Source organism: Neoarius graeffei, chromosome 12 (genome assembly GCF_027579695.1).
Source record: "Neoarius graeffei isolate fNeoGra1 chromosome 12, fNeoGra1.pri, whole genome shotgun sequence".
NCBI lineage: Eukaryota > Metazoa > Chordata > Actinopteri > Siluriformes > Ariidae > Neoarius > Neoarius graeffei.
The window spans coordinates 69,743,712-69,760,923 of NC_083580.1; positions in this window are offsets into that span (position 1 = coordinate 69,743,712).

The window sequence follows — 17,212 nt, forward strand, 5'->3', positions numbered from 1 at the left end:
TGCTTCCAGCTCTTTCTAGAGCTGTTTTTGATTTCTCCTTAGCTCTTGGGCTACTTTTCTGACCAGCGGCGAACCGTTACTATTAGAGCTCGGACTTCAGCTCAGCCAAACCTTAGCCAGACACACCAAAAAAAGCAGCAGGCCAAAGGATTTTGAAAGGGATTAGCGGCAGGCTGCCAGGTCGCTCGCAAATCTGTTGTGTGTAGTTGCTGATGTTGATTTTAAAAGTAACTAAGTAAATTACAGACGGAAATAAATATTTAAGCCTGAGTGAAAAATACTGTGGTGACCATGCAGTATGGAAGACGAGTCTGGAGGCAGAAATCTTAGTTTCTCGGTCGTTAGCCTGTGCTACTTGCTCTCGATAACACTGGCTTGGCCGCTTTATTAACATTCGCTAACACTACTAATGAACGCTACACCAGCTGGAAGGTTATTTTACTGCTGTGCTGATGGCGCCGACTCGCGGTTAAGCTAGTGTTAGGCTTCGAGAAGGCCTAGGGCGATAAATTTTTGGTCCCTCTCACTACAAATCAAAATCCGATATGTTAATTCATGTCACTTCCTACATAAACATACCATGACATGGCCTTCTGTCCCAGCAATGAAGTCCTAACCAACGAGTGAACCAGCTCTAAACTCTTCTCAGCCTAGAGACAACAAACAAACAAAAAAAAATCTCATTGGATAACTCTGTTTTAATGTTTTCAGGACAGTAACTCTTTCATTTCTGAAGCAAATTTGATAGAAAATGAGCAATTCATTGTTGTTCTGAATGTAACATGAAAAGGACTGAACTGGGGCCGACTTGTGAAGGCAACAGCACATGAGGAAAAACAAGTTCATTGTTATCAAATGGCCTTCATTCCTAGGACTTAAGGCGGAACGTGTACATTACTTATCAGAAGAAGAGGATGACAAACATTCTCTCTGCACCAATAACTATCTAATAGGTTTTACCAGGCTATGCAGAGGACTGCTTTAAGGTGAGAAGAAGTCAAAGCCTTGATAGATAAACAGACAGAACTCACAGTCCACATGCAGGAGATATGTGCATCAAATCTTGATAAGGAGGGAAGCGGAGACATCTCTAAGGTCGGCTTGATCTGGTGTAGTCTCATTGGCCTTGTTTGCTGTAGATGAGATAAATGGCAAATGGGTGATCGAAAGGGATGGGGAGACATCTCGTAACGGTAAAGAGAGGTAGGGCGAGTAAGACAAATTAGTATTAGCCGATTAAAGGAGGCAAATGTGTCCCACCCTTGGAACTTTTAAGATCATGTACCAGGGACGGCTCCGGCCCAAGAATCTGATAGATGCACATTTGCAGAAATATTTTCACTAATTTTACCAGATCGCTATGGATTTTTGTTTTTAAGATATGCTAATAAACATTATCAAGTCAACACACCATGTACGACGATGTTTAATTTATTAACATCATACTGTTTGAGCAATGATTTTGTATTGCACACACAAATCACATTTAATAATAACAATGTAACAAGTTCATATGAAATTTCAGTATTTTCAGCGCCATTGTCACTGGTTGTGCTGTTGTTGTTGCACGATCAAGCTCGTGGTAGAATGACCTCTTTCTGGAGTATTTTATTGGTTTGACCTAGATTCTTTGTCTCAGGTCACGCTATAAAAAAGCATCGTGAGAATACGGGTAATTAGGTCAGGTAAGCGGGGCAGCACGGTGGTGTAGTGGTTAGCGCTGTCGCCTCACAGCAAGAAGGTCCAGGTTCGAGCCCCATGGCCAGCGAGGGCCTTTCTGTGCGGAGTTTGCATGTTCTCCCCATGTCTGCGTGGGTTTCCTCCAGGTGCTCCGGTTTCCCCCACAGTCCAAAGACATGCAGGTTAGGTTAATTGGTGGTTCTAAATTGACCGTAGGTGTGAATGTGAGTATGAATGGTTGTTTGTCTCTGTGTCAGCCCTGCGATGACCTGACGACTTGTCCAGGGTGTACCCCGCCTCTCGCCCATAGGCCCTGCCCACACGGCAACGGATTCAGGTGAATCCGATACAATTGTTTATCGTTTCGGCCTGGCATCCACACGGCACCGGCGTTTTGGGTGCCCCACAACACAATCTTTTGAGAACGGGTTCCAGAGTGGAAAGATCTGGCAACGTTGCCGTTGCGAAGTCGTCTGGATGAGTAGAACGGATTTGTTTACGATGACGTCACAACCGCATGACTGTCAGTGTTTCACGCCGGGTAGAAGTGTAACGAACTCGATGCGAGTTGTCAACAAATCCTATAACTTGGTTCATGAAACGCGCTTACAAAATATTTTCACTGTGAATATTTATTGTGTAATGGTGCAAAGTGAGAGAGAGAGAGAGAGAGAGAGAGAGAGAGAATAGCTCTTAGGGCAGAGTCAATCCCGCCAGCAAAAATAGGGAAAAAAAGGAGCGATCTCACCTCTTCAGATGTTGGTTTAAGTCCTACAATACATTCCTCAAAAAGGGCGTAGAAGAACAAATTAATCCATCAACGTGTAGCATTCAATTTATTCCGGACCATTAAAGACGCTGCCTTCCGCATAGAATCATACGTCATCCTCGCCGCCATATTGGATAGGTCAAAGCGGAGAATAAAGATGCCTCTTTCATGTGCTGCGTTTAACTGTACCAACAGGTTTACCGTCCAAACGAGATCACATGGGATTACCTTTCACAGGTGAGACTGGAAAAATACTTTTCATTGTATTTGGTCATTATAACGTAACTTTACGAACAGATTTTCCTGACTTTGTGGCTAATATGAAGCCTCGCGCATAATAGTTTATGCGCATGCGTCCTTACTTCTTCTATTGTCCTGGTGTCTCCGATGGGACCGTCTTACAGCGCACCTAGAGGTGTGGCATGTGTATTGCATCGTTTTCAGCAAGCGTTGCGTTGCCATATGTACCTGATATTTTACTGATCCGTTGCCCATGTGGACGCGATTTTTTTTTTAATAACATCTCGTTGCCGTTGTCGTGTGGATGTAGCCTAAATTGTCCACAGGTGTGAATGTGTGTGTGCATTGTTGAGAGGAGAAAACCTTGATAATAATCCAGTAGAAGGCAATGGGAAATCACTAATGTAATGTTCCCTAGAAGCTCTGATGGATGTTAGAGCCAGACCTGCCAATCAGGCAGAAGGACGTATTGGCTATGCAAAGAAATGCAAAACAGCGAGCTTTAAAGCAGTCTGTATGGGACGTCAGAGCAATCATGTGACGCAATGAAAAAAAAACAACACAGTACGCTACATGCCCACACCATTCATCTCCACACAGCCCTCAGCCAGAGTGTTAATGCACAGCATGACCTTTTCCATCAGAGCACTGGTGCATGCAGACAGCTGCTTGCATGTGAAAGCATGAAAACAAAGCTCTCAAATTGGCCATCACAAATGAAAATTAAACAGATGGGCGCATATTGAAAACACACAAATAAAGCAAATTAGGTGTTTGCCCTCCAGAGCAGGTTCTACAGCCCTCCAACGAAGCATTGTCTAGTCTCCCCCTCCTCTTTTTTTTTTTAAATAGCAAAACCCTATGGCCCACTGACCAGAGCTGGACCACAATAACATGAGTCAAGCATGTAATAATGACAGGCAACAAAAATAGGGCACAGGAGGAGAGCAGGACTGGCTCGCCACCAGAGCAGCCATGGATGACTGAATACTGCAGCCAGCTGTCCCTGAGGGCAAGAGAAGGAGAAAAAAAAAGCATTAACGCATTATTTTGTGCATGCGTGTATACACACACACACACACACACACACACACACACACACACACACACACACACACACACAATTCACTCACATATGGTAGCCTGTTTCCACTACATAAGAGAAATTATTGCACAGATTTATCTTATAATTGTGACTTATTAAACTTGCAACTGCAAGATAAAATCACTCACTTGTGACTTTTTGTATTTGGTAATTGTGAGTTATTTTCCTGCAAATGCAATTTAATATCACAATTGTGACTTTAAAGGAGAACTGAAGACAATTTTTTTATTATCAAAATTCTATTTATCTCATTATTATCTCTAGCTGCTTTATCCTGTCCTACAGGGTCGCAGGCAAGCTGGAGCCTATCCCAGCTGACTACGGGTGAAAGGCGGGGTACACCCTGGACAAGTCGCCAGGTCATCGCAAGGCTGACACATAGACACAGACAACCATTCACACTCACATTCACACCTACGGTCAATTTAGAGTCACCAGTTAACCTAACCTGCATGTCTTTGGACTGTGGGGGAAACCAGAGCAAACCCACGCGGACACAGGGAGAACATGCAAACTCTGCACAGAAAGGCCCTCGCCGGCTACGGGGCTCGAACCCAGACCTTCTTGCTGTGAGGCGACAGCGCTAACCACTACACCACCATGCCGCCCAATCTATTTATCTCATTTTATTAAATATAGAAATGCATTTTTGATAGCTATTTTGTCACTGCTATAGCAAGTTATGAGTGTTTGAAATATGCTATGTAATATATCAGTCCATATGTCAAGGCAAGGCCCTGTGACGACTTGGCGACTTGTCCAGGGTGTACCCCGCCTTTTGCCCGTAGTCAGCTGGGATAGGCTCCAGCTTGCCTGCGACCCTGTAGAACAGGATAAAGCGGCTACAGATAATGTACGCTGATGTAATCAAGCTGGAAGTTTTGTTTGTTTTGATAGCAATCAGGAAAGTTTGAAAAAAGTAGGCAGTAATCGTCATTTAAACTCGTTTTTGTGCAATACATCGTTTGGAAAACAGTTTTCAAAATGGCAGCGCTGACACCTGGCTGACACTTCACGTTTCGAAGTCTCGCACAAGTCTCGTGAAGATCGCGCGGATAAGCGACGCCTGCCGTGGACCAAACTAACTAAATTCAACACGGCTAAAAACCGAACAGGCCGATAAGTATAATATTTAATTGCAATTACTTGCCAATGTGAGTCATGATATAAGGTTACTAAAACCAAAAATGTAATTGAATAACACGTTAATTATGAAATAAAGCAAGTTTAAAAATGACTTCAGTTCCCATTTAAACTATCTCACAAATGCAAGTTAATATTTAATAATTGCAAATTTTATTTCACAAATTGCAAAATATCACTCAATTATGTCTTTTTCAGGCTACCAACTTTTTTCTACCAACAATGACTTCATAATAATCTCACAATTATTTCTTAATATCACACAAGTTCGACTATAGCATTTCATAACTGTCAGTTAATAATTCACAATTTTAACTTTTTTTTATCTTGCAAATTGCAAAATATCACCCAATTATGATTTTTTCTTCATAACTGTAAGTTAATATTTCACAATTGCAAGTTTTTATCCTGCAATTACTTGTTTATATGACGTAATTGTGACTTAGTGCTTCCATTTCCAAGAAACAAAACAACAGAATACATATAGTACCAGTCAAAAGTTTGGACACATCTTCTAATTCAATGTTTTTTCTTTATTTTTATGAATTAAAGGTCACTTCATGTCTTAAAGTAATGATGGATGTCGTTTCTCTTTACTTACTTGAGCGGTTCTTGACATAATATGGACTGCTACAATTGTGGATGGAATAGGGCTATTTACTGTATTTTTATTATTTACTATTTGATCTCAAACACATTAAGAAGGCAAGAAACTCGTCCACTAATTAACTTTTGACGAGGCACACCTGTTAATTGAAAAGCATTCCAGGTGACTCCCTCATGAAGCTGGTTAAGATAATGCCGATACATAGTTTTCACATGACGTCACAGAGTCGGGGATTCCCTCATGGTGGCCATCTTGTGGGTCAAGCTTACCGTACGGGTCACTGAGCACACATTGTAATGCCCGAGTACAAAGTCTTCAAAAGAACCCAAGCAGGCTATTTAAAGCTAGCAATGGTGCACACCTGTTGTATTCACGGCTGTCGTAATAGGTCAGATGATGACGTCAAGCGGAGCTTTTATGGAATTCCCACTGTACGGGAGCACGAAGGCGAGCAAACAAAGAAACTCAGCATACAAAGGAGAAATCTATGGCTTGCAAGAATCAACCGCAAGGATTATCAGCCTTCCGAACACAGTAAAGTCTGCTCCGATCATTTTATAAGTGGTAAGTTGTTTAAATAAACAATCAATTGTGTTTAAGTATAAGGATGAGAAAAAAACAGTTTAAATCGGAAAGTTGTGCACATTTGCGCAGCTTTGCGCAAATGTGCGCAGCTTTCCGATTTAAACTGTTTTTTTCTCATCCTTATACTTCCTATGTTTCATGGACTGTAATGGATTTGCTTATTTAGTAATTTTAATACAGAGTTTACTTTGAAATTATAATCAGACACTCCAACGCCCCCCTAAAAAAAAATTGGATCTGCGCGATTCAGCCGTGAAAAAGGCGGCATCCGCCAAAAGGCGCGCTGTAGAATATATAAAGTTGTATATATCAGACAGCCTTTAAAGTTTGATGAAGTCAGTTTCAGGCTTTGGCAGCCCTGCATAGTCACTTGAAAATGCATCTTTGTCCACTTCGTAGGGGTCAATTCCCCCAATCAAGGCCAGTTTGGCTGCATACCGTTGTCGTGAGATGTCGTCGAATGTATCTATATACTTCTGTTTGCTTGATTTTGCCGACATTGATCTTTATTTTAGAAAACTGACTATATAACTTCATAAATTCATCCAAGATAACGTAGCCGGTAATGGCGATGGTCCGTTTTGTTTGCCCCACAAGATGGCGGCTGGAGGGCGTTCCCCGGAATGCCGTGACGTCAGTGAAAACTATGTATAGTGTGCAAAGCATCATCAAGGTGGCTATGTTGAAGAATCTAAAATATGAAACATATTTTGTTTTTTAACACTTTTTTGTTTACCACATAATTCATATGTTATTTCATAGTTTTGATGTTTTTAGTGTTGTTCTACAATGTAGAAAATACAGAAAAAACTACGAGCCGGGGTGTACAAACTTTTGATTGGTACTGTATACAGATATCACTCAGTTGCAGTTTTTATGTCTCATAATTGTGTTCTTTTCACACAAATGAAAGTTAATATCTCACACAGTCATGAATTACCTTCTCACAATTGTGACTTCAATTTTTAGCTCATCCAGCCGACAGGTCATGAGTTTATGCCATCATGTGTTGTCTGTCATCCGTCCAGTGTCGTCCATGTTTCACGAAAATCGCTTCTTCTCTCTCAATTCTTCACTGATTTTTATTCTTTTTGGCAGGAAGGTAGGTCTGTCTGGGGTGCATATAGCGTCTATCCAAATGTGCGTAATTGCAATTAATAATGAAGATATGGAGTAATTAAGCCCTAACGAGCAGTTTCCACACAAATCACTTCTTCACCGATTTTGATTCTTTCTGGCATGAAGGTAGGGGTACCTAGGGTGCATATAACTTCTACCCAGATTCGTTTCATTACAATTATTCATGAAGTTATGGACTAATTAAGCCTTAATGAGCAGTTCAACAAAAATCACTTCTTCTCGGTCAGTTCCTCACCGTTTTGGATTCTTTCTGGCAAATAGGTCGGTATTCCTAGGGTGCATATAACTTCTATACATAGCTTGAATATAATGTATATAGCTTGCAATATTTATTGTGCAAGGTGGCCCACTTTAGAACGTTCCTTCTGGTCTAGACGGGGCCGGAGCAAGCTACGCCGTCAGTGATGGTCTTGTTTTTCAATATAACACAATTGTGATGCCATAGTATCTCACAACTGCCAGTTAATATTTCACAATTGCGACTTATTTTCACTCAACTGCAACTTTTCCAATATAAAAACCACAACAATAGAAACAGACCCAGATAATATCACTAAATTAAAGGAATTTGTTTTGTGTGTGTGTCTCATAACTGTGATTCACACAAAGTTAATTTCACACAACTGTGATTTTATTGTGTGATTGTAAATGACTTTGAAGCATTCCTTTCAACAGGAACTGGCTGCTCCAGGAGAAGGTCTTGAACAGGAAGTGTGCCTGCAGGGTTAGTAAGAGAAAGCTTAATACACAGACGCACAAAGTGGCACTAACTGTGAGATAAAACATCACATTATATTAACTCACAGTTGAGAGATAAATCTGTATAATATTTTCTCATATACGGCAGAAACAAGCTTCCATACACTCGCACCCATAAAGTGCTTTATCTTTTTGTTGAGAGCTGGACAGAAGAATAAGGAGACACAGAAACGGAGAGAGAAACCGTGAACTCGTCAGGACAACAAATAGAATGTAGAATTTCAAATCACAAAGTCAAATAAAATACAATCCATGAAAACAAAATGTAATAGCAACAGAGGAGATAAGACTTTTTTTTAAGGCCTTTTAAGATAAGGGAATTGCTGCAGACCGTACTGTTATCGATTGTGGCTTTGTTTAAACTCATTGATTTTATGTGGGTGCAATGTGAAGCAGGGGCTCGTACCACTCTTAAAGTGTGGATCCGTTTACTTGGGGGTTATAAATATTTTAATAACTGACATTGGGGTCATTAGACTGTGGCAGGGTTACACTCTGAATATTCATATCTAATTCATCATTGTAGCTACAGGTGCTGTCGAGGCATTCTAAGCATTCTTGAATACTTAATGAGAGCTGGAAGATGGCAACCTGCAGAGCTACAGTGATTCAGAGGAGGGGAGGAGGGGTAAAAGAGGAAGGGAAATTGAATGGATAACGAAGAGCGTTGGAAGATGAAAGCAGGAGATGGCAGATCATAATAGACCATCTATAGTGAGACACTCGGCTGAGGAGCACTGATGTGAACGTCTGCTGATATGACTGACAAAGCAGCTGGAGTGTAAGAACGACTCACTCTAATCCTCAAGTGTTGCAGCAGCCTGGGATAATCAGATAGAGATATAATCACTTATCACATAGTCGTATTTCACACTCGGATGAGTCCCATTGCTAGGCCACGTTTTCCCATGTGCTACATAAGATGACACACTCACTGGCCACTTTATTAGGAACACCCACCTGCTGTTTTGTGCAGTTATCTAATCAGCCAATCCCTTGACGGCAGCACAATGCAAAAAAAAATCATGCAAATCAAGAGCTTCAGTTAATGTTCATTTCAAACATCAGAACGGGAAAAATCGTGATCTCAAAGTGTGACTTTCACTGTGGCATGGGTGTTGGTTTGAGCCAGATGGACGCTGGTTTGAGTGCTGATCTCCTGGGGTTTTCACACACAACAGTCTCTAGAGTTTACACAGAATGGTGCGAAAAACAAAAAACATCGAGTGAGTGAGTGAGTGAGTGAGCGACAGTTCTCAATGTGGCTGGAAACAAACGCCTTGTTGATAAGAGAAGTCGGAGGACAATGGCCAGATTGGTTCGAGCTGTCAGGAAGAATAGATATAGTAATCACAGCAACTCTTTACAACCGTGGTGAGCAGAAAAGCATCTCAGCATGCAACAGCAGAACACCAGATTGGGTTCTACTCCTGCCAGCCAAGAACAGGAATCTTAAAATCAAGAACAAGTTCCTATTAAAGTGGCCGGTGAGTGTATAGGTGGGATAATGGGTTCATTTCCTTTTCCCCTCGAATCATTCTTTCTCAGTTGAACTTCCACTAATCATGGTCTTATGAATTGAACAGAACATTAAACTAAGTGTAAAAATAATAATGCAGTATTTGGTAATACTTTCTATGAAGCCCATATTCATAAAAGAATACTTACAGTTTTTTTTAAACATAGTTAAAATGTCCTCATCTCATCTCATTATCTCTAGCCGCTTTATCCTGTTCTACAGGGTCGCAGGCAAGCCGGAGCCTATCCCAGCTGACTACGGGCGAAAGGCGGGGTACACCCTGGACAAGTCGCCAGGTCATCACAGGGCTGACACATAGACACAGACAACCATTCACACTCACATTCACACCTACGGTCAATTTAGAGTCACCAGTTAACCTAACCTGCATGTCTTTGGACTGTGGGAGAAACCGGAGCACCCGGAGGAAACCCACGCGGACACGGGGAGAACATGCAAACTCCACACAGAAAGGCCCTCGCCGGCCACGGGGCTCGAACCCGGGCCTTCTTGCTGTGAGGCGACAGCGCTAACCACTACACCACCGTGCCGCCCTTAAAATGTCCTTCACAACAATATATACATGTTTGTTATTTGTCTGAAACAAATAAAACTTTGCTAGCGTTTTGCCTGGCCCAGCCTGCTATATCTTCATTTTAATAAAAAAAAATTAAATTCCATAATTCAATAATATACTTATTAATAAATTACTTCAAAAATATTTTTTGCGCATTCATGTGTTAAAAATCTCGTCCACAAAACATCCACAGGATTCAGTCAACCCTAAACACATTCACCCCTATAAAGGGGACATGTTCAACAGGGCCTTTTGCCCGTAGTCAGCTGGGATAGGCTCCAGCTTGCCTGCGACCCTGTAGAACAGGATAAAGCGGCTAGAGATAATGAGATGAGATGAGATATGTTCAACAGGAATTTATAGCTTCTGAATTTCCTGAAGATCACAAGAAGAAGAAAAATTCTTTCAGTCTTTCTTACTGAGCTCTTCGTAAAAATCTAGAGAGCTTATAGCTTTTTCCATGCTGTAGAGATGAGTGAAGCCATCTGGCCACCATCTTACCACTCACATCGCGTGTATTTGGTTTGTGTTTTAAACTGTTTTATCCAAACAAATTTGCCCCAAGAAAAGTATCTCCTGACTTTTTTCTTTCATTACTTCATCTTATTTTCTCAACTTTACCCACATTCCTGACACATCTTTATAGTGTTCCCCTTCCATCATTGTTTTTGTTTTCCTTTTCCAGTCCAGTCTCTGATAATATTTTTTGAACAGCTCTTTTACTACTGTAATTATTTCAATGGAGATTATTTCAGTTTTTCTCTTATACAGTGTATCTTTCTCTTTTATATATTTCTTCATCCTTTCTATCTATCTATCTATCTATCTATCTATCTATCTATCTATCTATCTATCTCAGAGGTGGTGGCACAAAGTTTTGGATGGGGGGGGGTGACGTGTCACACGCCAAAGGCGTGCCAAATCTAGGGGGGTCCGGGGGCATGCCCCCCCAGGAAACAAAAGACAGTGAGACAGACTTTGTTTTTTTTTTTCCTCTTGCAAACCATCATAAAATGCTATAGGGGGTCCACGCAAATGGCACTGTGCACACACATGTAAAAATAATCACACATCAATACTCACAGGTGAAATGTCCGTCCACAACCTTTGAGATTGAGATGCTGACCTCTTCTGCTCCTCGGACCTGCCTGATCCATCCTGGTGCCCTATGTCTGGCTGGAGTCTCAACACATTGCTCCTGTGGAGGACGGCCCCATATGGACAGTTGAAAGTCGCACTTGGAAGACGCTCTGGACACTTACAGTTATGCTTTTATGGCTGAGGACTACAGTTGACTTGCTAACTTTAGGACTGCAGTTGTCATGAACAGTTTTGCACTCAAGCTTCCATCAATGAAGAGTTTATAACATCAACGAAACTGACTTCATGTTAAAACTGTGAAAAATGTTATAATCACGTTGTCTGTTATCACCCAAATGAGGATGGGTTCCCTTCTGAGTCTGGTTCCTCTCGAGGTTTCTTCCTCATGTCGTCTGAGGGAGTTTTTCCTTGCCACGGTCGCCACAGGCTTGCTCATTGGGGATAGATTAGGGATCAAATTAGCTCATGTTTAAAGTCATTCAAATTCTGTAAAGCTGCTTTGCGACAATGTCTATTGTTAAAAGCGCTATACAAATAAACTTGACTTTGACTTGACGGTTTGTACAGTTCACTGCTGCACATGCAGGCATTTTTCTTGTAATTTTTCCTCATCAACTGCATAAATAACTTGTCCAGTTTTGGGTAGCTTCCAGTAGTCTAAATGACCGTGCCGCTCCGTGATGTGAGTGGTAAGATGGCGGCCAGATGGCTTCACTCTGACGAGCCTGTGAGCTCTCCAGATTTTTACGTAGAGATCAGTGGTCTTTCTTCATTTTCAGCTATATTGTATTGTAATAGTGATGAGTGAGGTCACTTGAGAAGTACAATGCTGTTACCAAAATTATGGAATGAAAGTTGTTTTTTTTAATTTCATAATTAGAATCCTTTAGGGGCGGCACGGTGGCGTAGTGATTAGCGCTGTCGCCTCACAGCAAGAAGGTCCGGGTACGAGCCCCGTGGCTGGCGAGGGCCTTTCTGTGCGGAGTTTGCATGTTCTCCCCGTGTCCGCGTGGGTTTCCTCCGGGTGCTCCGGTTTCCCCCACAGTCCAAAGACATGCAGGTTAGGTTAACTGGTGACTCTAAATTGACCGTAGGTGTGAATGTGAGTGTGAATGGTTGTCAGTGTCTATGTGTCAGCCCTGTGATGACCTGGCGACTTGTCCAGGGTGTACCCCGCCTTTCGCCCGTAGTCAGCTGGGATAGGCTCCAGCTTGCCTGCAACCCTGTAGAACAGGATAAAGCGGCTAGAGATAATGAGATGAGATGAGAATCCTTTAGCATGGATGCTAGTGAATCCCATTTTTTTTCTATCAGTTATTTACTACTTCTATCCTAGAAATCGCTTCTTTACTCATGATCAAATGCATGATTTCTTCGATTCCATTTTAAGATTGATAAAAAATTAAAGTAGCTTCATTATAAATAGTGCTCTAATGGTGGAATCACTTTGAAAATAGTCCATAGTGATTATTTAGACCCAAGTCTGGTCAGATCGTTGAATTTACCCTCCATCTTCTTTCTTCCTGTCAGTTTACTGGCCAGGTTTGCAATTGTTCTCTTATTTTTATCTTGGTCTGCTACCTTTCCAAACAAAAGTGATATTTAATTAAAAGAGAAAACAATCCATACAAATATCTCTAAAATGATCTTTCGGATGTCTGAAGCGCACAGCTTTCTTGATGTATGTTGTATTTGCTGTGGAGCTTCTATTCAATAAAAAAGGAAGGAAAAAAAGGTTCCTGAGATCAAACCTGCATTCATTTTTTTCAGATAACTTCCACAGACCGACCCCCACAGGTATTCAGTGACAGGAGGAGCAATACATCATTTCTAACGAAACCCCACGCTTCCTGTCATACTGTGCTTGTGGAAGCATCATTTGAGTTATTTCTGGCAATCATAAAGAACGTCTAATTGAGTAGAAGTTGCTCGTTCTGATTCACACACACACACACACGCTGAATTTGGTGTTTTATGTTACCCATGCTAATGTAATTTGATCGATGATTCATGCCCTGATCTCTTTCTCTCTCTCTCTCATTTCAAGCTTTCCACAGTTAAAGGGAATACGAGATTGACAGTTGATCAGTAAACTCCCTCATCCTTTACAGATCATGTGACCACAAGGTCAAGTAATAGAAACCCATTTATTGCAACTGCAGCATCGTTAATCTGTGTCCTTTAATAAATAATCTGTTTTGCCCCCATCTTTTGTTCCGTACCATGTTCCATCAAATATTTAAATAATATTGGCTGGCTTTTTTTTCGTGCTATATCAGATATATTCCATTCGGCTAGCATGATATGGAATGAGTTGAAGACGAGTTCAGTATCATGCTAGCTGAAAAGAATATATCTGATCTACCAGGAAAAAAAGCCATAATAATAATAATAATAATCCTGAATAGGATCATCTATGGGTGGCACGGTGGTGTAGTGGTTAGCGCTGTCGCCTCACAGCAAGAAGGTCCGGGTTCGAGCCCCGTGGCCGGCGAGGGCCTTTCTGTGCGGAGTTTGTATGTTCTCCCCGTGTCCGCGTGGGTTTCCTCCGGGTGCTCCGGTTTCCCCCACAGTCCAAAGACATGCAGGTTAGGTTAACTGGTGACTCTAAATTGACCGTAGGTGTGAATGGTTGTCTGTATCTATGTGTCAGCCCTGTGATGACCTGGCGACTTGTCCAGGGTGTACCCCGCCTTTCGCCCATAGTCAGCTGGGATAGGCTCCAGCTTGCCTGCGACCCTGTAGAACAGGATAAAGCGGCTACAGATAATGAGATGAGATGAGATAAGGATCATCTATCACCTTGTTGACAAAATTTATCCTGAACCACAGTGTGGTTTCCGTACCGGTCGTGGCACCATTGATATGATCTTCTCACTTCGTCAAGTTGCTGAAAAAGTTCATGAAAAGAATCAAGAGCTCTTCATGGTGTTTATCGACCTCACCAAAGCCTTTGATTCGGTAAAAAGAGAAGCGTTGTGGAAAGTCCTAAAAAAACCCCCAAACCTTGGAATCCCTGACAAAGTGATAAGCATCGTGTCATCATTTCACAGTGACATGCAGGCATCAGTCATCTCTGATGGCGACTCGTCAGGTAACTTTAGCGTTTCCAATGGTACCAAACAAGGTTGTGTTATGGCGCCAGTTCTTTTTGCATTGTACTTCTCTGTGATACTGCAGTACGCATATAAGGATGAGGCGTTAGGTTTGAATTTCGAACCATGGGTGGTACCTTTAATCAAAACCGTTTTAAGGCAAAGACTCGCTTGAGAACCACTCTCATTCATGATCTCCTCTTTGCCGATGATGCAGTCCTAGTAGCAACATCTCTTGCAGAAGCCCAAAGACTTGATCATTTTTCAATTGCTAGCAAGGCTTTTGGGCTGACAATCAGTATTAAGAAAACTGAGGTAGTGCATCAACCTATACCCACTCCTAAAACCATCATCGGCGTCAAACAGCCTATGCCAGCTCATACTCTTCCTGATACTGCGATACAGGTAGATGGAAAGGATTTGAAATACAGAAAGACCTTCACATACTTAGGCAGCCAAATAAGCTACAATGCTTCCCTGGACAGCGAAATTTCCAACCGCATAGCCAAAGCTATTACTGCTTTTGGAGGGCTTTGGCATTGCCTCTAGAGTCAGCATGGGATCTCCTTAGAAACCAAGATCAGTGTTTATTGTGCTGTTGTTATCACCACCCTTCTGTACGGATCTGAGTCATGGACTTCCTATCGCTCTCAGATTGAAAAGCTTGATGCCTTCCATAAACAATCACTCAGAACCATATGTGGCTACACATGGGAAGACAAAGTATCCAATCCTGAGCTTTTCAAGAAATGCAACATAGGCGGCATAGAAACATTTCTAATGCAAAGGCAACTGAGATGGGCTGGTCATGTGATCAGAATGAGCGACAACCAAATCCCCAAATGTCTTCTGTACAGTCAATTAGCTGGTGGTTCTAGAACATGAGGTCGTCCGCTGCTGCGTTTCAAGGACAAGCTTAAAAACAATCTCAAAGCCTGCAAAATTCCTCCATCTCATTTTGAGTCGGCAGCAAAGGACTGAAAAAATTGGAGAACTACAGTTCGTCTAGGCGTCCAAGAATATGAGGAGGCACGCATTAGACATCTGCGGAAGCTAAGATCCAGAGCAAAAACTTGAGCTACAATTCCTGCCTCGGAGAGCATCGATCCTGTGTTATGCCCTGTCTCACAAGGTGTGTAAGTCGAGAGCAGGTCTCGCTGCCCACAAGCGGCATCGTCACAAAGAAGCAGCAAACTTTGAAGGTCCAACACCCAACCTCTGCGTAGAACGGTCATGACACTCGTACGTCAAAATCGACGGGAGAATCCATCAATAATAATAATAAATTATTATTATACATACACATTCGATTCTCTCGAAATCTTCCATATTTAACAAAGCAAACCTGACAGCCATGTTTGTTTACAAATTGTCACAGTTGCTCACATGTAATATGTATCTTATGGTATTTTCAATTCACTGCAACAGTGTACTGTGGGCACCGCCAGCGAACAAATGCTTCTGCACATGCACAGCAGAAAACTCGTTGGATATTCGGAACAGCTTCGACATGTGATGTCATATTGTCTTGACAACCATGCAATATCAAACCATATTGAACGCTCATTCTCCATTGTGACGTAATACACGTAGGATAAGCGATATACGAACAACATTGCATGCTATCAAACCAAATGAGTGAAACCCGCTAGAAAGGAATAGAACACGTTTTTATTCCATCGAAAAAAGTGACCTGTATACATAATAATCATATCTAAGGTATACTACAATGTCAGAAATAGGGGTATAGTAGGAGTCCATTTCTATCCCCCAAAGTATAATCTACACTAATGTACCCCCCTAGGGCTCATTATTGGACGAATTTATTTCGAAGTGATCGCCCAAGCAAAGGTGGTGGTGTTGCCATATATGTCAAATCAAGGTTCAACTGCACCATAACAAAATCTATTTCACGTCCCAAACTTTTTGAATTTCTGTCTTTAGACATTACATTATCATCCACATCTTTCCTAACTGTCATTGGCTGTTTATAGGTTTCCCTCTGCTTCAAAGGAGTCATTAGACCAACTGGCGGACTTAGCTGAATGGCAGGATAGAGAGTTTGTGCTGATGGGGGATTTAAACTGCTTGCTCTGACCCCCTGAAGCATATCTGTATTGAATTAAATCTTACTCAGATTGTTTCTTCCCCCACCCGTCCTAATGTTAAATTTCCTGCTAAGTCAACTTTGATTGATTTAATACTCACAAATGCTCCTCAGAAATATTCAGCGACAGGAGTGTTTTCAAATGATATCAGTGATCATTGCACAATATCTTGCATCAGGGACACTAGGCTTCCCAAAACTAAACCTCGTATACTAATAAGGAGAAATTTTAAAAGATTTGTAGAACAAGCCTTTTTATATGATCTAATTAACTGTGATTTCTCAAGAATCAGCCTCATTCCTGACATCAATATTGCATGGAATTATTTCCACACGCTTTTCCTATCTGTCACTAACAAACATGCTCCCATGACCTCCTACAGAATAAAGGGGCGGGATAACCCTTGGTTCTCCCCAGAGCTGGCCTCACTGATTCATAGTAGAAATTCTGCTTGGGCTTTAGCAAGAGCCACAGGCTCACAGTCTGACTGGACTAATTTCAGATATCTGAGGAACAAATGTACATACTTAATAAGAAAATGTAAATCTGATTTTTTCTTAAGTCATCTCATCTCATCTCATTATCTGTAGCCGCTTTATCCTGTTCTACAGGGTCGCAGGCAAGCTGGAGCCTATCCCAGCTGACTACGGGCGAAAGGTGGGGTACACCCTGGACAAGTCGCCAGGTCATCACAGGGCTGACACATAGACACAGACAACCATTCACACTCACATTCACACCTACGGCCAATTTAGAGTCACCGGTTAACCTAACCTGCATGTCT